At 36.9% G+C, this 6,300-nt stretch overlaps 1 pseudogene; it reads left to right on the top strand.

Annotated features, from left to right (window-relative positions):
* Nucleotides 1-1,828: 1,828 nt before the first annotated feature.
* On the top strand, nucleotides 1,829-1,944 carry LOC118605665 (annotated as a pseudogene).
* The last annotated feature ends 4,356 nt before the right edge of the window (nucleotides 1,945-6,300 follow it).

Below are 6,300 nucleotides of genomic sequence, written 5' to 3'. Positions count from 1 at the left end.
AATAAATAGATGCAATCGCTGTGGAGGGAAATTTGACAATATTTGTCAAAGTGACATATTTACATTCACAACAATGTCAATATGCTTAACACTACTGAATTGTACAATTAAAAGTAGTTAAGATGGTAAATTTTATATGAGTTATTTACCACAATAAAAAAGTTTTAAAAAATGACATATGTACATACCCTTTAACCCAACAATGTAACTAGAAATTTGTCCTATTGACGTATACATATGTAGAAAATGATGTGTATTTAAGACTATTCCTTGCAATTCTTTGTATTAACAAAAGATTAGATGCAAGTGCCCATCAGAGAGAGAGACTAGTGAAATAAATTATGGTCCAGTATACAATGGAATTCCATGCAGCCTTTAAAAAGGAACGAGAAGGTGTTTATACTGTTAAGGAAAGATCGCCAAAATATATTGTAAAGTGAAAACGGCTAGCAATGGTGTAAAAAAAACAGGTAGTGGGAGGTTAAGAGATAAGAGGAAGGGGAAAAATATATACACATTTGCTTATGTACTTACAGATTATCTGTAAAAAGAAACACAAAAAAGTTTTAACATTGGTTGCTTCTGAGATGGAGTACTGTTGGATGGGAACAGAGGGTGGAGGCTTTTATATCTTTTGAATTTTGAAGTTTTGTGAACTCAGAAAACTAAATCAAATTTGAAATTCTATTTTTAAAATATATTCAGAGAATTGAGAACTGGTGGAGATTTCAAGAAATCTGGCCTTGAGACAGCATCTTAAGCATTTGCTAGGCTCATGACAATAGAGACTCTAAGTGTCTTACATATTCACTGTTGTATACCCAAAGACAGCAGTTCTGGAAACCTCACAGTAAAGTGTTCCAAGAATATGTGTTAAGTAAGTGAATGGATGAGTTAATAGATAGCTGGTGTTAACTACTTAATTGTATACTTCTCCATAATATAGGCTTTACACCCTTACAAGTTTAGACATATTTTTTAGTCATTAACATCTTTCTTGTGTCTAACAAAGGCCCATTTCATCTTGTTGCATCCTTGGTACAAATGACCAACAATTGGTTAAGGATTCTCATTTTAACCTTCTAAATGCTTGAAGTCATTTATGACCCTTTAGTCTTCCTTCTTACCAATTCAATGGTCCCAATTCTTAATCTTTTCTCAACTACCAGTTTAGCACTTATTCCATCATTCTAGCTTTTCTGAGCTTGAAACCTTTCTTTAAATGCAGATTTTCAATTGGTTCGTGATATTTTAGTAAAGATATGACCTATCAGATATCTTGGAAGGGTTATTAACCAGGTTTTCACATTCCCTTCCATTAACACTTTCCTATGTTAATTTTGAAAGAAAATCTTTTTTTCTTTCCAGAGACAGCATGGAATTAAGAAAAGAGAACCAGGTGTCAAAACAGGAGACCCAACTTTTGAACCTCTACCTCTACCATGTACTGGCTGAGTGGCTTTTCATTTATTTATTTGTTCATCAAAAAATAATTGTTGATCCTACTCTGTGTCAAGCCCTGTCCTAGGGACTGGGGATAGAGTAGTAAACAAAACAAAGTTCCTACTCTCGCAGAATTTACATTCTAGTGGGGAGAGACCACCAATAAACAAATGAATAATTAACGTATATGTCACCTTAAAGAGTGGTAAGTGCTATGGAGAAAAACAAAGAAGAAAAGGAGGATAGGGAGCATGGAGGGCAGGGGCATGCAATTTTAGGGGCAAGAATATCTTTCTTGGACGTGGTTCCATAGTGTAGTGGTTAGCACAGCTGTTTTACACGCAGAAAGTCCTGGGTTTGTACCCCAGTGCAGCCCTGGTCCATGGTCTACGGCCATGCCACCCTGAACAAGCCCGATGTCTGATCTTGGAAGATAAGCAAGGTTGGGCCTGATTAGTACTTGGATGGGAGACCACCTAGGAAGACCAGGTGCTATAAGCATAAATAATAATAATTTTTTAAAAAATAGAATATCTTTCTTGACAAGGTCACACTGCAGCAGTGATAATAGAGTCAAGACCCTAAGAATGTGAGGGAGTAAATTGTGAGGATTTCTGGGATAGAGGGAATAGCAAGTGCAAAGGCTCTGAGGTGGTAAGGGCCTTGATGAGGAACAGCAAGGAGCTAATGTGGCTGAAGGGGAGTGAAAAGGAGAACAGAGCAGAGGAGTTCAGAAAGGGCAGGGGTCCAGCCAGAGACGAGGCTGTGAGGGGCTCACCAGTGACCTGTGCCTGAGTTAATTAATTTCTGACAATTATAACAATACCTTATTCTCTAAGGTAATATCCATGAAAGATGCCTGCTAAAAAGTATGACCTGAGCAGATAGAAGTAAATTTGTCTGCAAGTCTTTGTAGCTATTTTTCAGGTTGGGGAATTTTTTTTTGTTTTCTTAATGATTTACTCCCTGTGATTAGAGTGATGTCTGTGTTCTGAACCATTCTTATGAAAACAAAAAACCACGCAGCTGATGTCAATTAAGGCATTGGCTCATACTCCAGAATTGATGTTTTTTATATCTAAAAGTTATCTGAAGATATCTGTGAGAGAGAGAATGCTGCCAGGACACCCCCTTCTTTAACAGAAGCCAAAGGTGAAGAGGCGAGAGGAACAGTGAGACCCAAGGTGGGGAATGACACAAACTGATTTAATCGATTCTGCAGAACATTTAGTCAATGCAAATATCTGATAGACTAATTCTCTGCAGTGGGCTGAACACCTCTAAGGTAGCATACATGAAAGAGTTTCCAAACTATAGTATTGCCTAGCCATAACTGGTTTTTCTTTGCAGCCTTTCTATTTATTTACTAAAAACTCAAGATTTTAGTTTAAAAAGAGGGATAGAGGCAATCTGATCCTCCAGCAGCCAATCAGGAGACATTTGTTTGAGAACAAGAGCAAAAGAAAACCAATGGAGGAGCCAATCCCTGACTCCAGATTCTAGAGGCAACCGCAGCTTTCACTTGCTTCCTCCAGAAGCCCTTACTTTCTGGCTTGTAGAAGAGCCTTGCTGTTCTATCAGCAGAAACCTAGGTGGATTGAATTAATTTTGCTATCATCAATCCATCAATTTCGGGTCTGTTAAATATTAATACCTCGGGTCAAGATGACCTCAGGTTCTCCATGAGTATCCAGGTAATACAGTTCAACTATACAGTAATTGGAACTTACCGAAACACATACACGTACAGAGCTATATTGACGGAGGATGAACTAAAATTAGTTGTGTTAGGGCAATAAGATTATTTTCTCCTATATTTCAAAATATTGCTTTTGAAATTTTTAAAAATGCATATAGGGTTTTAATAAATGTGGTTTACCAAGAAATATTGTGTGGTTAATATGTGACTTAAAACTCCAACCTACTTATTCTATAAAGGAGATGGACTTTTTAAAAAATTCAGTATATCAGGATAATATGCAGCCATTAAGATATGTTGTAGAAGACAAGTGAGTGACCAAGAGAATGTTCAAGATATACTGTGAAGTAAAAAAACAGAGTTCTGTAGAATGCCATTAAATAAATATTTTTAACATAAGGGCAGAATATATATGAAAATGACTAATATTAACAGTGGTTACTTTTAGAAGATGAAATTACAGCTGGTTTTAATTTTCTTTCTGCTGATCTATATTTTTAAAAATTTCTATGATGAACATATATTACTTTGTAGTAAGAATTATTTCAATTTTGTGTTAAGATTCAACTGCCTAATATGTCTAAAAATCAAATTAATTTTCCAACTGGAAATACAAATAAAGCAAATTAGCTATCTACTTTCTCTCCTTCAGAAAATGGCTTGAAAAAACATACAGCCATGAATATTTGTAGCACTACAATTTAATAATGGGAAGCACTTGCATTGTGCTAGGTTCTGTTGTCAGTGCTTTGCCTGTATTACCTCGCCTGATCTGTACCACAGCTTCATGAAGGTCCCACTAGCTAGCCCATTTTAGAGGTGAGGAAACTGAAGAGAATAAAGGATAAGTAAATTGTCCAAGACTACAAAGTTAGAAAGAGCCATAGACCAGGACAGTGGTGTTCCAAAGCCTAAGTCCTCACCACTATTGAATGTCTCACTACCAGTCTCTGCTTCCAGGCAGCCCTGGTCACCGATTCATCAGTTTGCCTTTAACAGCTGTGGCAAGTTCTAGCTCTTGCCTCAAAACCACTGTTTCCCACCTCCTTTCTCATTCTTAGCAGCTGACCTGATTTCAGAAAAAAAGGAGAATCCCTTCAGCTTCCTGCATCCTTCCCCAATTTATCTATTCTCTTTCGAAGGGAGAAACCTTATATGATTGCAATATTTGGGATATACTTATACTAAAAATTTATTCATTATTTATCTGACATTCAAATGTTCTGTTTCGGGAATCCCTACTTAGAGAAGATTCTCATCTATCTTTTATCCTAAAAAAACATACCAAAACAATCTTCATTCCTTATTCCTCTCCAACAACCAATCACCTAGCCAGAAGATGCTTATTGTGCCTACCACTCCCATGCCTCCACCCCAAGGGAAACTGTACAACAACAAAGCCACATCTCCTGTTGCCTTTGACGACTCTTTTTGAACCTGTCAGGATCCGGCCTCCACAGCTAATTGGAGACAGACCTGGGGGATTACTACAACCTCAGCTTCTGAACTCAGGGTCTGCCCACTTCTCTAGCCAAACTCCATCTGTCTCCCCACAGTTGTGGCAGTATCAATACACTAAGAAATCCATGGTCATAGGAGACCTAACACCCATCACCCTTGGTTACCCTCTTTACCTGTCAAAACCAGCCTCCGCCTGATTTAGGACTTCTTTTTCATAACTCTTCTCAATTTGTCCTGGACTTGCTGTCATATCAGTGAGGTGGGGAATGAATAACCCCTCAGGAAAATACTGTGGCATGGAAGATGTTCCTGGAAAATGGGGTTCATCCTACACATTAGGGAAAATAGTATTATGACTGTTTTCCATATCTTTCTCTGTCTTGTCTAGACTATATATTCCTTGAAAGCACGAGCTATTAACTTTTATGACTATATGCTGAGAAGGAGTACAGGCCTGGACAGTTTCACCATGAATGAAAGAAAGAACCAACAAACAAAATGGCCTACAACAAGAAATAACTAAGCAAACCGTGACACCTCAGCTACATGAGATACTACATAGCTACTTACAATAAGAAGTATATTTACTGTCAGTACATAGAAATGTGTATGTGAAACCAATTGAATTCAGAAAGTGGAACATTAAATCATTTGTATTCTGATCATAACAATGCTAAAACCTATGTACAGACTACAATTAAAACTGCAGAAAATTTGGAGTCATAAATAGTTTAGAAACTACCATTCAGTAAAGAATTTTTCTATAAATTTGCTCAATTTCAGAATATTGTCTTACAGCTGAGAACCCAGAGGGTTTTTATGTATATTTTACCACAATTAAAAAATAAATAAATAAAAATAAAATAAATGTGCAACACATATACACACACACACAAGTAGAGGTTAGTTATCTTCAGACAGAACAAGTATCCCAACTTTGTTTTATAAATATCTCACTAATAGATAACAGCATGTCCCCAAATCTCTTAAGGGAACAGCCAGGTTAAATCGGCTAATATAAGATATAATGTGCTATTAGAAATTTTCACTAGTAAATGACAAAAGCAAACAGAAATCTCAGGATTTATAAAGATCCTAAGAAAAACATCATGAAAGAATTTATTAGTGCCTCTGTAGAACTATATATATATAAAGAAGTTGAAAGGGAAGAAGTTATCTAAATATAAATAGGTTCTTCTGGGAAAATATAAAATAGTAGGCTGTATTTACACAACAGGATTGTTTTTTAAGATGTTAATTTATTAATTGTATCAATGTGTTTTACTCACTATAACATTTCTTAGTCGCCATGCAAAGCCACCCCATCTTATTTTAAACAGGTCCTTTGTGTCTAAGTCACAATTCCTTTCCTGGGAATTTTTGCAAGAAGAAAAACCAAAAGCAGTTTAAAGCCAAATGTTGTTCAGTCTTTTGTAAAAGTGTAAACCCAGTGAAGAGGAGAGAAGAAAGAGGCCCCTGCTTTTGGAGTAATGCAGTGGGCATGGGGAAGAGGGCAGGTTCTCCTAGACAGGGGTGGATCCTGGAGTACCAGGAACTTCACTATTAATTTGGGAGCCCAGGAAGGGGTCAAGACCTTATTAGAGTGGATTGGGGCATTTAGGATGACTGGACCCCAAGGTATCCTGCCTGGGCAGAAATGCCCATACCCCATGGAGCAGAGTGTCATTGTACATTAT

The sequence above is a fragment of the Rousettus aegyptiacus genome, unplaced genomic scaffold (assembly GCF_014176215.1).
Source record: "Rousettus aegyptiacus isolate mRouAeg1 unplaced genomic scaffold, mRouAeg1.p scaffold_m13_p_7, whole genome shotgun sequence".
In the NCBI taxonomy this organism is placed as follows: Eukaryota; Metazoa; Chordata; class Mammalia; order Chiroptera; family Pteropodidae; genus Rousettus; species Rousettus aegyptiacus.
This window is presented reverse-complemented; position numbering and strand designations above follow the sequence as displayed.